Source organism: Stomoxys calcitrans, chromosome 2, assembly GCF_963082655.1.
Source record: "Stomoxys calcitrans chromosome 2, idStoCalc2.1, whole genome shotgun sequence".
Taxonomy (NCBI): domain Eukaryota; kingdom Metazoa; phylum Arthropoda; class Insecta; order Diptera; family Muscidae; genus Stomoxys; species Stomoxys calcitrans.
The window spans coordinates 200,903,513-200,920,559 of record NC_081553.1 but is presented as its reverse complement, the minus strand read 5'-3'; positions in this window follow the sequence as shown (position 1 = coordinate 200,920,559).

Below are 17,047 nucleotides of genomic sequence, written 5' to 3'. Positions count from 1 at the left end.
GGCCAAAGCCTTGGCTTCATTCCACGATATATGGGTTGATTCCAACTCTCTTTTCGTACAACGGATTCATGTGTTTTTCGGGCGTACCCTCCCTCCCAGTCCTTGCGGGTTCCAGTCTGGCGTAGGATATAACCCAACCAAGTTCATTTTCTCTTCCGGATTTCTACATCGACATTGGAAGTGTTTGTTTTTATTTGCAATTCTTCATTGGAAATATGGTTTGGCCAGAAAATTAGTATATGTAAGTATATGTCGTAGGCAGCGATTTATGAAAACTCGGAATTTACGGGTAGTCGCTTGTTTCAAGCTCCAAGTTTGCAACCATATAATTAAAAATATTTCACACTAAGAAGATCTGCTGAAGATCCTGACTTTCGTTTTATGTGAGATATCACTGCATCTCCAAACTTTGTTGAGTTGAAGAAAGTAGCCTTGTTGATACGTACGCGTATGTCTGCTTGCGATCCGGACTGAAATTTCAGCATTCACGATTTTTTCAGGGATGCCCTTAGTCAATAGGGTGCTCCATATTGAACTTCACGAAACTGTGTCAAAAGCACGCTCGAAGTCGATGAATAAAAGGTATAGGTGTATAAGTTCTGCAAACTGTTCAATGAATATGCGCAGGGAGTTAATGACAAGAACGTCCTGGCCGAAAACCTGCCTGTTCCTTTCTCAAAATGCTGTCAAGAGCAGCCGAAATACGCTGCGGAGAAGACTTGCCATGTTATCCCCCATCCAGTCCTTACACTGGGTGAGGTCACCCTTTTTTGGGATTGTCTTGCATTCCGTGGGTACAGCGTTGTATCACAGGCCTCCCTGATTATTGAGGTTATCGCTTGAGCTATGTGGTATACCCCATATCGCAACTGTTCGGCAGGTATATTATCAGGCCCAGCCGATTTGCGTTTTTGAGTGAGCCCAGAACGGCCTCAATTTCTTTGCAGGTGCGTGGGGCCGTAGATATATCCTTGCGCGGGTTTCGGTGCACAGGGGGATTAATTGCTGTTCGGGTGTTGTTAATTCCGATCCGTCCTCATCTTTTATTATTGCCATTGGCCTTATATACTTGCCGCTCATTTATTTTATTGACTCGAAGACACCACGCATGTTTCCAATATTAGCTGCATTTTCAGCTTGCTTTGCCAGCATGTTAAAACGTATCCGAGGCGGAGACGCGATTTTTGTTACACTTGATTTTGTAATCAATAATACCTAATACCCATCATGGAAGGGTGGGGGTATATTCATTTCTTGATTCCGTTTGCAACACATCGAAATATCTTTTTCCGACCCTATAAAGTATATATATTCTTGAACGTCGTAAAAATCTAAACCATCTAGTCATGTCCGTCGGTCTGTCTGTTGAAATCACGCTACAGTCTTTTTAGAAATAGAGATATTGAGCTGAAACCTTGCACAGATTCTTTTCGCTCATAAGCCACATTTATTATACGATTTTGCTGAAATTTAGGACAGGGAGTTGTGTTAGACCAGTCATCCTGCTTCAATTTGGCCCCGATCACTTCAGATTTGAATATAGCTGTCATATAGACGGATGTCTGAATTTAAGGACTTTGACCCGTAAAAGACGCATTTATTGTCTGATTTTGACATATTTTGGGAAAATGAGTTGTTATAGGCCCTTCAACATCCTTCTTTAATTTGGCTCAAATCGGTTCAGATTTGGATATAGCTGGAATATAGACCGATTTCTCGATTCAAGGTTTTGGGCCCTGAAAGGGCGCATTTATTGTCCGATGTCGTCAAAATTTGGGACAGTGAGTTGTGTTATGCCTTTCGACATTCTTCTTCAATTTATATGGATATAGCTGGCTGTCATGTAGACCGATCTCTCGATTTTAGGTTTTGAGCCCATAAAAGGCGTATTTATTGTCCGATGGCCGGTGGGCGAAATTTAGGACAGTGGGTTGTGTTAGGCTCTTCGATATTTTTTTGCAACATGGCCCAGAACGATCCAGATTTGGTCTTGGTCCCATAAAAGGCTCATTTATTGTCCGATTTCTCCAAAATTTGGGACAGTGAGTTGTGTTAGGCTCTTCGACATCCCATTTCAATTTCGGTTTAGATTTGGATATAGCTGCCATATAGACCGATCTCTCGATTTAAAGTCTTGGCCCCATAGAAGGCGCATTAATAATCCGATTTCGCTCAAATTTGACACAGGGTCTTATATAAGGCTTTTTGAAATCCGTGTCTTATATTGTTCAGCGGTCTATATTTGGAAATAGGTAACAAAAAAGAAAATATTTTGTTCTACAAAATTGATCAATGACTTGTACTTATTAAACCACTCAATATCCGTGCCGAACTTGGTCCAAATCGGACCCTATTTCGATATAGCTACTATGGGGGCATAAATTGTGAATTTTTCACCGGCTAATACGGTACGGTATCCAAAGTTCGGCCGGGCCTAACTTAACGCCTTTTCACTTGTTATACCCTCCATCATAGGATGGGGGTATACTAATTTCGTCATTATGTTTGTAGCAACTCGAAATATGCGTCTGAGACCCCATAAAGTATATATATTCTTGATCGTCATGCCATTTTTAGTTGATCTAGCCATGTCCATCCGTCCGTTTCTAATCTTCTTTCGAAGGAGTAAAGCTAGCCGCTTGAAATTTTGCAGAAATACTTCTTATTAGTGTATGTCGGTTGGTATTGTAAATGGGCCATATCGGTCCATAACCTGATATAGCTGCCATATAAACCGATCTTGGGTCTTGACTTCTTGAGCCTCTAGAGTGCGCAATTCTTTTCCGATTGCAATGAAATTTTGCACGACGTGTTTTGTTATGACTTCCAACAACTGTCTTATGTATGATTCAAATCGGTTCATAATATGGTATAGCTGTCATATAAACCGATCTGGGATCTTGGCTTCTTGTGCCAATAGAGCGCGCAATTCTTATCCGATTTGGCTGAGATTTTGCAAAAAGTGTTTTGTTATGTCTTTCAATAACTGTGCTAAATATAGCGCAAATCGGAACATAACCCGGTATAGCTGCCATATACACCGATCTGGGATCTCGACTTCTTGAGCCTCTAGAGGGCGCAATTCTCATCCGATTTGGAAGGAATTTTGTACAACGGCTTCTCTCATGACCTTCAACATACGTGTCTAATATGGTCTGAATCGATCAATAGCTTGATACAGTTCCCATATAAACCGATCTCCCGATTTTGCTTCCTGAGCCCCTACAAGGCGCAATTCTTATCCGAATGAACTGAAGTATTACACAATGACTTCTTCAATGTTCAGCATTCAGAGATACATTAAGAGATACCGCGTAAAGAATTCGACAAATTTTATCCATGGTTGAGGGTATATAAGATTCGGCCGGGCCGAACTTAGCACGCTCTTACTTGTTTTTTCTTTACCGTCGTTGCTTATCTATGGTTTTTGGGATCGTACCACAGTGACTATGATAGAGGTGGCCGTACCCATATGTGCTGCTGTTATGTCGGCCCATGTATGGGTGTTATTTTGCTGCTTCTCCATTAATGTTGCCTTGTATTTGCGCGCTGCTTCGGGGTCTTTTAGAGATTGAACTATGTGCTTTTTGTTTGACTTCTTTTCACGAAGGCTTGGCATGGACGTAGAGTGCCCACTAAGAGCATGTGTTCACTATCGATGTCGTCTCCTCGTCTAGTTTTCACATCCATCAGGGAACCCAGAAAGAGTTTGCTGATAAGTACGTGGTCGATTTGATCACCATCCGGTGATTCCCAATTATATTTGTGTATATTTTTATGGCGGAATTTTGTGCCTCCAATAAAAATCCGGTTTCTTATGCAAAAAGCCATTGACATGGCTGGTATCGTCAAGTCCTTGCATTTCCATGATTGATTGTTGACTATTGCTGTTATTGTCCACCTTGACAATAAAATCTCTCATAACAAGTTTAATGTTTCCTTGTGGTAGAAAGCGCGTCACTGAGTCGTGTTGGGAATAGAATTGATCCTTTGTTTCTTGGTCATTGGGTTCGTTTGGTGCGTAGCATTGTGGAATGAATATTTTGCGGAACTTTGAATTTAATCTTTTCGTCATGATGCGTTCAGATATAACATTGTATGATAGAAGAGCTCGCTTTGCTTTCGGCGACAGTGAAAAACCGACCCCATTTATTCGATGGATTTCATTGCCTGAAAAACTGAAGTGGTAGCCACCTTGAAGATCCATAGTTCCGGATTTCGGCCATCATACTTCACATAAACCGATGATATCTAGTTCGTAGTTTGACATCTCGTTCTGGACTTGGTAAAGTCTCGATGCATAAACCGATGATATCTAGTTCGTAGTTTGACATCTCGTTCTGGACTTCTGGTAAAGTCTCGATGCCTCTGAGTAAGTTCTGACGTTCCATGTTCCAATCATAAACCGTGTTCTGAATCCAAAGGTCGTCATGGGGGTGTTGTCAGTTCCATTATTTCTTGTTGATGCAACTGTAATCGTGATTTTGTTAGGTTATGCTGCAGTTAATTTTTTTCTATGGAGCACCACTATGGCGTTTGGACAGTATCATTATAAGGATTTATGATGAAATACAAAAACATTTTGTTCACACTATTACGCTTTAACTCCATCACGTATAACATTCTATATGATAAACTCAGAAGCAAATACTGTAGGTGGCTTGTAAACAAAATAAAAATGAGCTGTCAATAAGCCTATATATAGGAGATAAATATCTTCATAAATGATGCGATGATTTGTCCATTGAAGAATTTAACCTGGACATAGAAAAACAAGTAAAAGCGTGCTAAGTTCGGCCGGGCCGAATCTTATATACCCTCCACCATGGACCGCATTTGTCGAGTTCTTTTCCCGGCATCTCTTCTTAGGCAAAAAAGGATATAAGAAAAGAGTTGCTCTGCTATTAAAACGATATCAAGATATGGTCCGGTTCGGACCACAATTAAATTATATGTTGGAGACCTGTGTAAAATTTCAGCCAATTCGTATAAGAATTGCGCCCATTGGGGCTCACGAAGTAAAATAGAGAGAACGATTTATATGGGATCTGTATCGGTCTATAGACCGATTCAGACCATAATAAACAACGTTTGTTGATGGTCATGAGGGGATCCATCGTACAAAATTTCAGGCATATCGGATAATAATTGCGACCTCTAGGGGTCAAGAAGTCAAGATCCCAGATCGGTTTATATGGCAGCTATATCAGGTTATGAACCGATTTGAACCTTATTTGACACAGTTGTTGAAAGTAAAAATAAAATACGTCATGCAAAATTTCAGCCAAATCGGATAGGAATTGCGCCCTCTAGAAGCTCAAGAAATCAAATCCCCAGATCTGCTTATATGACAGCTATATCAGGATATGAACCGATTTAAACCATACTTGGCATAGTTGTTGGATATCATAACGAAATACTTCGTGCAAAAATTCATTCAAATCGGATAAGAATTGTGCCCTCTAGAGGGTCAAGAAGTCAAGACCCAAGAGCGGTTTATAAGGTAGCTATATCAGGTTATGGACCGATTTGAACCATACTTGGCACAGTTGTTGGGTATCATAACAAAACACGTCGTGCGAAATTCCATTCCGATCGGATAAGAATTGCGCCCTCTAGAGGGTCAAGAAGTCAAGACCCAAGATCGGTTTATATGGCAGCTATATCAGGTTATGGACCGATTTGAACCATACTTGGCACAGTTGTTGGATATCATAACAAAACACGTCATGCAAAATTTCATTCCAATCGGATAAGAATTGCGCACTCTAGAGGCTCAAGAAGTCAAGACCCAAGATCGGTTTATATGGCAGCTATATCAGGTTATGGACCAATATGGCCCATTTACAATACCAACCGACCTACACTAATAAGAAGTATTTGTGCAAAATTTCAAGCGGCTAGCTTTACTCCTTCGGAAGTTAGCGTGCATTCGACAGACAGACGGACGGACGGACGGACGGACAGACGGACGGACAGACGGACGGACAGACGGACGGACAGACGGACGGACATTGCTAGATCGACATAAAATGTCACGACGATCAAGAATATATATACTTTATGGAGTCTCAGACGAATATTTCGAGTAGTTACAAACAGAATGACGAAATTAGTATACCCCCCATCTTATGGTGGAGGGTATAAAAATATCAATGCCATTGCCTGTAGGCTTAAAATTGAGGCTTTGGAGATGTATATAAATAACAGCAGCTACACTACTTCTGATTAATCAAAATATATAATTAAATAACTATCGTTAATGTTTCCGTCACAGTCATTCTCATAGCTTTCAAAGCAAAACATTTTGCAAACATTCAGTGATTAATTTGCGGTAAATAAACAGAAAAACTTTTCGACAAGTTGGCATTTGTCAATGGGAAAAGGTTGACCATAATGACAATGCGAAAAAAGTCAAAATACTTTACAGCATACGCATACTTATACAAGCCAAACACTCACACATACACAAGTGTGTGTGTGTGTGTGTGATTGTTTGTTTAAAGGACATCTGTCATAAAATATCGATCAAATAAACTTTTATTGATGTCCATCACCCCATTGGTGACACCACGATGTCCAATTTAATATAACCAGGAGAGTTCACCACATTCAGTGCAGTGATAATTAATACAACCACAACCTTATTGACATCAATTTTATCACTACAATGTTGGTAAATAAATAATCAATTGTGAGCGTATGTGTGTGTGTGTGTGTGTGTCTGTTTATGTTTGGTTGATGCTTTTGTGGCATATCGAACATATTTACATATTGCAGTGTAAACACCGCCACAAACATACAGACGTATTTATAAATTTGTGTACATATGTCAGATTATTTTCATGTCCTCAAATATGTGATCTAGAAAGGCATTCAATTATACAGTGCGAGTTGAAAATCAATATGGGATTAGATATTCTAAAATTATCACATAGAGCATTAGTGAGGGATTACTAGTAGCATAAGTGAGGGAATTACTAAGCTACTTAGTTATGTGGTCAGAGATAGATTCGATACTACCATCGCCCCGCCGACAAGGGATAACTATGAGCACCACACAGGCTGTAACTTTTAGCTCCGATTTGTGTGGTGTTCATCGTTAAAGCGGGAAGCTTAGTCGAAAGCTACCTGGCGAGTGCACAGGTTGTGGATAATGAAAAGCTTCGTTTTATGCGGAATAGCTGCAAATGCGGCCGCGGACTGCGGGCATTCAGCGATTTCCAGAGAGTAGTCTTAGTGAGGGTCAGGTGTCACTGGCTCTTATATAAATACTGAATGCCAATGATACTCGAGATGGCAAGGCGAGTTGTTGACGCCATTAAATAACCAATGGCCAACATGAGCGTCTGTTCCCAGGTTAAGGGCTGCTGGAGGCGGGCATCGGATCTTGCAGCAAGCGGCTCGAGACATCGAGGGATACAAGTGCGATCCCTTAAAACTCATGCGTTGCTGGCGCTGGGCCAGTATCCCGCCCCCTGAAACTTATAAGAATTACTGTCAGAAACAAAAGAATAGTAATAACGGATCCCCCTAACGTTGACGATCCATGCAAACGTAAAAAGGACCATGATTTACGGATCTGCATCTGTAGAGTCTGAACTCTTTGTAGACAAGGTGTATTGGAGATGTACAAGTCAGATATTACCGCGTGACAGGAAGTGCAATGGACTGGGAATGGCGTCATAACAACACCAAACGGTGACGAACTATACTACAGCTGCCATAACAGGGGGCATGAACTTGGCCATGGATTTGTGGCTAGTCGGAGATTGAAATACCCTGTCCCCAGCTTTACTATGGTGGATGAGAGGCTAGCCACAATCCACATGAAAGCCAAATTCTTCAATATCAGCCTTATTTGTGCCCCCGCTCCAACGGAAGACAAGGACGAGCAGACCATGGATATTTTCTACGAGCCCCTAGAGAGAGAATACGACTGCTGCCACGCCCACGATATTAAAATCTTTCTGGGCGATTTTAATGTGAAAATAGGGAAGAAAGACATCTTTGGTCTAACAGTTGGAAAGTTTGGCCTCCACGAGATAACGTCCGATATGAGGCTAGTAGACCCCGCGGTGACAAAAGACATGGAAGTTAGCGGCAACAGATTTCAACATAAAACAAGTAAAAGCATACTAAGTTCAGCCAGGCAGAATCTTGGGAACCCACCACCATGGATTCTGCTAAAAATTTATACAAAATAAATTTAATTGAAGTGCATACATTTATTTTATTGGGTTGCCCAAAAAGTAATTGCGGATTTTTTAAAAGAAAGTAAATGCATTTTTAATAAAACTTAGAATGAACTTTAATCAAATATACTTTTTTTACACAAAGCAAAAATTACAGCTTTTAGGAACCGAACAAGGATTATGGGAACTATATTAGGTTATAGACTAATTTAGAGCGCATACAGCTGTTGGGAATCGCAACAGAACACCGCATGCTCAATTTCAGCCAAAACGGAAAGAAATTACGGCTTGTATGGACTCAAGATGTCAAATCAGGAGATCGGTTTATATGGGAGCTATATCAGATTATAGACCGATTCAGACCGTACTTGGCATAGTTGTTGGAAGTCATGCTCAATATCAGCCAAATCTGACCAATATTGCGGCTTGTGAGGGCTTAAGAAGTCAAATCGGGAGATCGGTTTATATGGGAGCTATATCAGGTTATAGACCGATTTGGACCGATACAGACCGTACTTGGCATAGTTTCTGGAAGTCATAACGGAACACTGCATACTCAATTTCAGCCAAATCAGACAAAAATTGTGGCTTGTAAGAACTCTAGATGTCAGATCGGGAGATCGGTTAATATGGGAGCTATATCAGGTTATAGACCGATTTGGACCGTACTAGACACAGTTGTTGGAAGTTATAACGGGACACTGCATGCTCAATTTCAGCCAAATCAGATAAAAATTGTGGCTTGTAAGGGCTTAAGAAGTCAAATCGGGAGATCGGTTAATATGGGAGCTATATCAGGTTATAGACCGATTCAGACCGTACTTGGCATAGTTGTTGGAAGTTATAACGGGACACTGCATGCTCAATTTCAGCCAAATCAGACAAAAAATGCGGCTTGTAAGGGCTTAAGAAGTCAAATCGCGAGATCGGCTTAAATGGGAGCTATATCAGGTTATAGACCGATTCAGACCGTACTTGGCATAGTTGTTGGAAGTCATAACAGAACACTGCATGCAAAATTTCAGCCAAATCGAACAAAAATTGCGGCTTTTAAGGGCTAAAGAAGTCAAATCGGGAGATCGGTTTATATGGGAGCTATATCAGGTTATAGACCGATTCAGACCGTACTTGGCATAGTTGTTGGAAGTTATAACGGGACACTGCATGCTCAATTTCAGCCAAATCAGACAAAAATTGTGGCTTGTAAGGGCTAAAGAAGTTAAATCGGAAGATCGGTTATTATGGGAGCTATATCAGGTTATAGACCGATTTGGACCGTACTAGACACAGTTGTTGGAAGTCATAGCGGAACACTACATGCTCAACTTCAGCCAAATCGGACAAAAATTGCGGCTTGTGAGGGCTTAAGAGTTCAAATCGCGAGATCGGCTTATATGGGAGCTATATCAGGTTATAGACCGATTTGGACCATTCTAGACAAAGTTGTTGGAAGTCATACAGAGCACCGCTTGCAAAACTTCAGCCAAATCAGACAAAAAATGCGGCTTGTAAGGGCTTAAGAAGTTTGTAAGGATTCTAGATGTCAGATCGGGAGATCGGTTTATATGGGAGCTATATCAGGTTATATGCCGATTAAGACCGTACTTAGCACAGTTGTTGGAAGTCATAACGGAACACTACATGCTCAACTTCAGCCAAATCGGGCAAAAATTGCGGCTTGTATGGGCTTAAGAAGATCGGTTTGTATGGAAGCTATATCAGGTTATAGACCGATTTAGACCGTACTTAGCACAGTTGTTGGAAGAACCCCATGTGCGAAATTTCAGCCAGATCGAACAAAAATTGCGGCTTCCAGGGGCTCAAGAAGTCAAATGGGAATATCGGTCGATATGGGAGCTATATCTAAATCTGAACCGATATGGCCCATTTGCAAACACCAATGACCTACACTAATGTTAAGTATCTGTGGAAAATTTCAAGCGACTAGCTTTACGAGGACGACCGCTATTATGACAGACGGACGGATGGATGTTGCTAGAACGACTCATCAAAAATACGTATACTTTATTGGGTCTTAGACAAATATTTCTAGGTGTTACAAACTGATTGACTAGATTTGTATACCCCCATCCTGGTGGAAGATATAAAAATTCACAATGCCCCGTAACGTATCAAAACACGAGAAACCAAATTGATCACGTTGTGATAGATGGAAGGTATTCATCCAATGTAATATCTCTACAGCCTTCAAAAATGTATATATTGAGCTGAAATTTCGCACAGATACTTCTTTTTGCTGCACGTAGGTTAAGTTCTTGAACGGGCCAAATCAGACCATATTTGGATATAGCTGCCATATAGACCGATATGTCGATAAAGGGACTGAAGACCGTAATAGCTGCATTTATTACCCGATTTCAATGAAAATTTAAACAGTGAGATGTTTAAAGCCTCCCGGCATCCCGATATCGTTCAGATCGGACTATATTTAGATATATCTGTCATATGGACCGATCTGCCGGTTAAGGGCCTGAAGCCCATAAAAGCTTTAATTATTACCCGAATTCGTTGAAGTGTGAATCAGTGGGTTGTTTTAATCCTCCCGCCATCTGAACCAAATATTGTGAAGATCGGATGATAATATTTAGATATAGCTGTCATACACACAGATTTGTCGATCCTTAGTCTGGAGCCCATAAAAGATTCCCGATTTCGTTGAAATTTTAAATAGTGAGTTGTTTTAAGCCTCCCGACATCCGGCCCACAGATGATTCAGATCAGACTATCTTGCCTGATTTCGCTGAAACTGTTACTTGTATGTGAGTTTTCGGAACCTGTATAAAATATGATCGAGACCAGTCCCCATTAAGATATAACTATGGATGTAGTAGTGGAGTTATAATGAAATATGATGATTATAATACCCTTGGTGGTGGGTATCGAAAGTTCGAACTTAACCGATCTTAACCTTATAAACCGATTTGGCTGAAATTTTGCATAATTTCCCTTACGACCTCCAACTCCAGTACAATCCGATCTGCCGATTGTACTTCCTAAGAGTTTAGAGGACGTAATTACGACAATAATTATGCTTGGTATATATTGGGTTGCCCAAAAAGTAATTGCGGATTTTTTAAAAGAAAGTAAATGCATTTTTAATAAAACTTAGAATGAACTTTAATCAAATATATTTTTTTACATTTTTTTCTAAAGCAAGCTAAAAGTAACAGCTGATACCTGACAGAAGAAAGAATGCAATTACAGAGTCACAAGCTGTGAAAAAATTTGTCAACGCCGACTATATGAAAAATCCGCAATTACTTTTTGGGCAACGCAATATGTACATTTCAAATTCCAAAACTGAAAACATATTTGTTCATTTACCAAATTTCTTATCAATTCCTTATATTCCGAAACCTATGAAATCTCAGGAAAAATTTGTTCATTTTCTATTGCTTCTGTATCATTTTCAACTACTGTAAAAATGTTTTTTATTAACTTCCATTATGGGAAACCCCAACTATGACAGTTGTTAACTGTTTGTTATAATAAACAAGTAAAAGCGTGCTAAGTTCGGCCGGGCCGAATCTTATATACCCTCCACCATGGATCGCATTTGTCGAGTTTTTTTCCCGGCATCTCTCCTTAGGTAAAAAAGGATATAAGAAAAGAGTTGCTCTGCTATTACAACGATATCAAGATATTGTCCGGTTCGGACCACAATTAAATTATATGTTGGAGACCTGTGTAAAATTTCAGCCAATTCGTATAAGAATTGCGCCCATTGGGGCTCACGAAGTAAAATAGAGAGAACGATTTATATGGGATCTGTATCGGGCTATAGACCGATTCAGACCATAATAAACACGTTTGTTGATGGTCATGAGAGGATCCGTCGTACAAAATTTCAGGCATATCGGATAATAATTGCGACCTCTAGGGGTCAAGAAGTCAAGATCCCAGATCGGTTTATATGGCAGCTATATCAGGTTATGAACCGATTTGAACCTTATTTGACACATTTGTTGAAAGTAAAAATAAAATACGTCATGCAAAATTTCAGCCAAAATTGACAGCTATATCAGGTTATGGACCGATTTCAACCATACTTGGTTGGATATCATAACGAAATACTTCGTGCAAAAATTCATTCAAATCGGATAAGAATTGTGCCCCCTAGAGGCTCAAGAAGTCAAGACCCAAGATCGGTTTATATGGCAGCTATATTAGGTTATGGAACGATTTGAACCATATTTGGCACAGTAGTTGGGTATAATAACAAAACACGTCGTGCAAAATTTCATTTCAATCGGATAAGAATTGCGCACTCTAGAGGCTCAAGAAGTCAAGACCCAAGATCGGTTTATATGGCAGCTATATCAGGTTATGGACCGATTTGAACCATACTTGGCACAGTTGTTGGATATCATAACAAAACACGTCGTGCAAAATTTCATCCCAATCGGATAAGAATTGCGCACTCTAGAGGCTCAAGAAGTCAAGACCCCAGATCGGTGTATATGGCAGCTATATCAGGTTATGGACCGATTTGAACCATACTTGGCACAGTTGTTGGATATCATAACAAAACACGTCGTGCAAAATTTCATTCCAATCGGATAAGAATTGCGCACTCTAGAGGCTCAAGAAGTCAAGACCCAAGATCGGTTTATATGGCAGCTATATCAGGTTATGGACCGATTTGAACCATACTTATCACAGTTGTTGGATGTCATAACAAAACACGTCGTGCAAAATTTCATCCCAATCGGATAAGAATTGCGCACTCTAGAGGCTCAAGAAGTCAAGACCCAAGATCGGTTTATATGGCAGCTATATCAGGTTATGGACCGATTTGAACCATACTTGGCACAGTTGTTGGATATCATAACAAAACACGTTGTGCAAAATTTCATTCCAATCGGATAAGAATTGCGCACTCTACAGGCTCAAGAAGTCAAGACCCAAGATCGGTTTATATGGCAGCTATATCAAAACATGGACCGATATGGCCCATTTACAATACCAACCGACCTACACTAATAAGAAGTATTTGTGCAAAATTTCAAGCGTCTAGCTTTACTCCTTCGGAAGTTAGCGTGCTTTCGACAGACAGACGGACGGACGGACGGACGGACGGACGGACAGACGGACGGACGGACAGACGGACGGACATGGCTAGATCGACATAAAATTTCACGACGATCAAGAATATATATACTTTATGGGGTCTCAGACGAATATTTCGAGTAGTTACAATCAGAATGACGAAATTAGTATACCCCCCATCTTATGGTGGAGGGTATAAAAACATAAACAAATTTAGCTTTCGACAATCCCAGGTCAGTTGGAATGTTTTTAAGTTGTGCTCGTATTGGTTTTATGTTAATGACAACTGAATTTATCATTGTGTTCGAAAACTATTAAAAAAAAATTTTATAGAAACAAAAAAAAAAACTACAACTGATCTGCTTTCGCCAGACAATACACTTTAATTGGTCAAACACATTGGTCAAATCACATTAAATACCATTGTTTGTGTTAAATGTTAAAACCAGAAAATCGATGCGACATAAAACTGTTAATGTATGCAAAAAATTTTCAAAGATTTTCCGCTAAATGTATATGGGATTGTTGAGTTTTTTCTTAACATGAAAGTGTGGGGCTTGTGAGCATTAGTAAAAACGTACTATTGTAATTTGGGCCAGGCTGAATATTGGGAATACACCACCATGGATTCCATTAATAATTTACGGAAACGACCTTAATTAAAGGGCATATGAGTAATTAACGTCCAATATTTTAGTCAAATCAGATAAAAATTGAAGTTTTAGATGCCGTAGAAGACTAATCGGGATATGGGACATGGGATCTATATCAGGTTATGGGCCGACTTGGACAATTGGAGGAACGGTTGTCGAAAGTCGTAGCAAAATATTATGTGCAAATTTCAACCATAGCTGATAACATTTGCGGCTCCCAGAGACTAAAAATGTCAAATCTGCATATCGGTTTATAATGGAGTTATTGGGTTGCCCAAAAAGTAATTGCGGATTTTTTAAAAGAAAGTAAATGCATTTTTAATAGAACTTAGAATGAACTTTAATCAAATATACTTTTTTTACACTTTTTTCTAAAGCAAGCTAAAAGTAACAGTTGATAACTGACAGAAGAAAGAATGCAATTACAGAGTCACAAGCTGTGAAAAAATTTGTCAACGCCGACAATATGAAAAATCCGCAATTACTTTTTGGGTAACCCAATATATCGGGTTATAGGCCGATTTGGACCATTCCTGGCACGGCTGTTCGAAGTGGTAATATAATATGAAAATTTTAGCCAAATCGTATAACAATTTCCAGATATCCAATCTGGAGATTGGTTTATATGGGAGCTACACTAGCTGACCCGCCTCGCTCCGCTGCGCCTTCTTTTACATTATATGGAACAAAAGTTCCTTGGAATATTTATTTTCAACAATTAAAGAGCTTTTAGTGAAATACCATGCTACGAATATAATATATCGCTTGACTAATTGTTTAACAATATAAGAGTCTTTGTCCGAATCCCATATCTTTTGGTATACGAATTTTAGTTTGGATGTAAGGTGTACTCCATTCTCAAAATACTTTATTTCAGCCCGCTACTCTCATGATATCTTATTTAGGGGTGTTTTCGGGGGTGAGGTGGTCCCCCAGGCACTTGGCCTTGAATAATATCAGCATCATGCTCTTCTTTCAACAACCATTTATTTAAACCCCATATTGCCATTGGTTTCGGGTTGTTAGTTTTCGCGTCCTCCAAACACATGGCCCAAAATAGGTTATGAAATTCGTTGTCTAATCTTAAATACCACATATTGGCATGGTCGAAAAATGTTTGGGGGGTGTTTTGGGGAAGGCGTGATGCCCTAAATTTCCCTAAATGTTCCGAAAGTGGGTATCAATTGTTACTCTACCCCAAAAACCTTTAATTTAAGCCCCACATTGACATGGTCGGTAAATATGGCCGATTTAGGGATTGGGGTGGTCGCCCAAACACTAAGCCCGGAAAATATATCAGCAACGTGCTCTATTCTCATATATCTATATATCATTTATTTGAACCTCATATTGCCATTGGCCTCAAAATTGGATATCAAATTTGTTTTCAAATCTCATTTGAACTCCTTATTGCAAAAGTCAGCAAATATGTCCGGTTTGGGGTATTGGCCCTAAAAACTATAAATATTTAGTTCCACTCTCTTTACGACCCAAATTGTCTTGGTGAGCAAATACGGCCTATTTGGGGATTGTTATGGTGGTGGGACGTCCCCTAGACAATTGTGCCCTAATGTTGATATCAGATACGTGGTCTACTCCCTAATATCTTTAATTTGAGCCCCATATTTCCATAGTCGGCAAACATGACCGGCTGGGGGTGTGTTGGGGGATGGGCGGCAATTCAGTGAGTTGGCCTTGAAAACATATATCGGATTCGCGTTCCATTCTAAAAACCCTCTTATTTGTGCCTCATATTGCAAAAGTCAGCAAATACTTACTATTCGGGTGGTGTTGTGGGGGTGGGTGGCCCCATAGACACTTTTCCCAAATATTGATATCAGATTCGTGCTTTACTCCCAATGACCTTTCAATTGAGCCCCATATGGCTATGGAAGTAAATTTGTCCCCTTTGGCGATGTTTTTGGGGAGAGGCGGGCCCCCAGCACTTGGCCCCATATTTGAATATCAGATTCTAATTCAAATACCTTCTATTTAAGCCCCATATTCCCATGGTCAGTAATTAAGTCCTCTTTGGGGGGTGTATTGGGGAAGGGGTGGGCCACCAGAAACGTGGTCCCACATTTGGATATCAGATTCGTATTCTACTTGCAAATACCTTTCATTTGAGTCACATATTGCCGTGATCGGTAAATATGTCCGATTTAGGGGTGTTTTGGGGGTGGGTGGTGTTGTGGGGGTGGGGTGGCCCAAAAGACACTTTTCCCGAATAATGATATCAAATTCGTGCTTTACTCCCAAAGACCCTGTTATTTGAGCCCCATGTGGCTATGGTCGTAAATTTTTTCCCTTTGGGGGATGTTTTTATTGAGAGGCGGCCCCCCAAACACTTGGCCCCATATTTGGGTATCAGATTCGTATTCTACATCCAAATACCCTTTATTTAAGCCCCATATTCCCATGGTCAGTAAATAAGTCCTGTTTTGGGGGTGTTTTGAGGAAGGGGTGGACCCCCAGAAACGTGGTCCCACATTTGGATATCAGATTCGTATTGTACTCGCAAATACCTTTCATTTGAGTGTCATATTGCCATGGTCGGAAAATATGTCCGATTTAGGGGTGTTTTGGGGCTTGGGGTGGTCCCCCTAGCACTTGGTCCGACAATTGGATATCAGATACGTTTTCTTATCCTAAATACCTTTCATCCCTAAATACCTTGAGTCCCATATTGTCGTGATTGGTCTAAATATATGTTTGGTAGGTTTTAGGGTAGAGCACACCCCCTGGGTACCCCATTTGAAATTTGGATATAAAATTTTTATTTTTAGGATACTATATGTGAGTACACAAAATTTTGCTTAAATCGCACCACACATCTCCGAGATCTGGCGTTTCTGAAAATTAGGGTAAGGAGGAGAGTCCGCCCTCCATTCAGATATCAAAAAATTTAGTATCCTATTTTCACCACGGGGTCATTATGCACCATCTGTGGAAATTTCAAGAAAATCGGTTCAGCTGTTTCTGAGTCTAGAAGGAACACACAAACATACAAACAAACCTACAAACAAACACAAATAGTTTTTTACATATAAGATATCTGTGCCAGTGGAGGCTACCGTGGCGCAAAGGTATGCATGTCCGCCTATGACGCAGTACGCCTGGCTTTTAGTC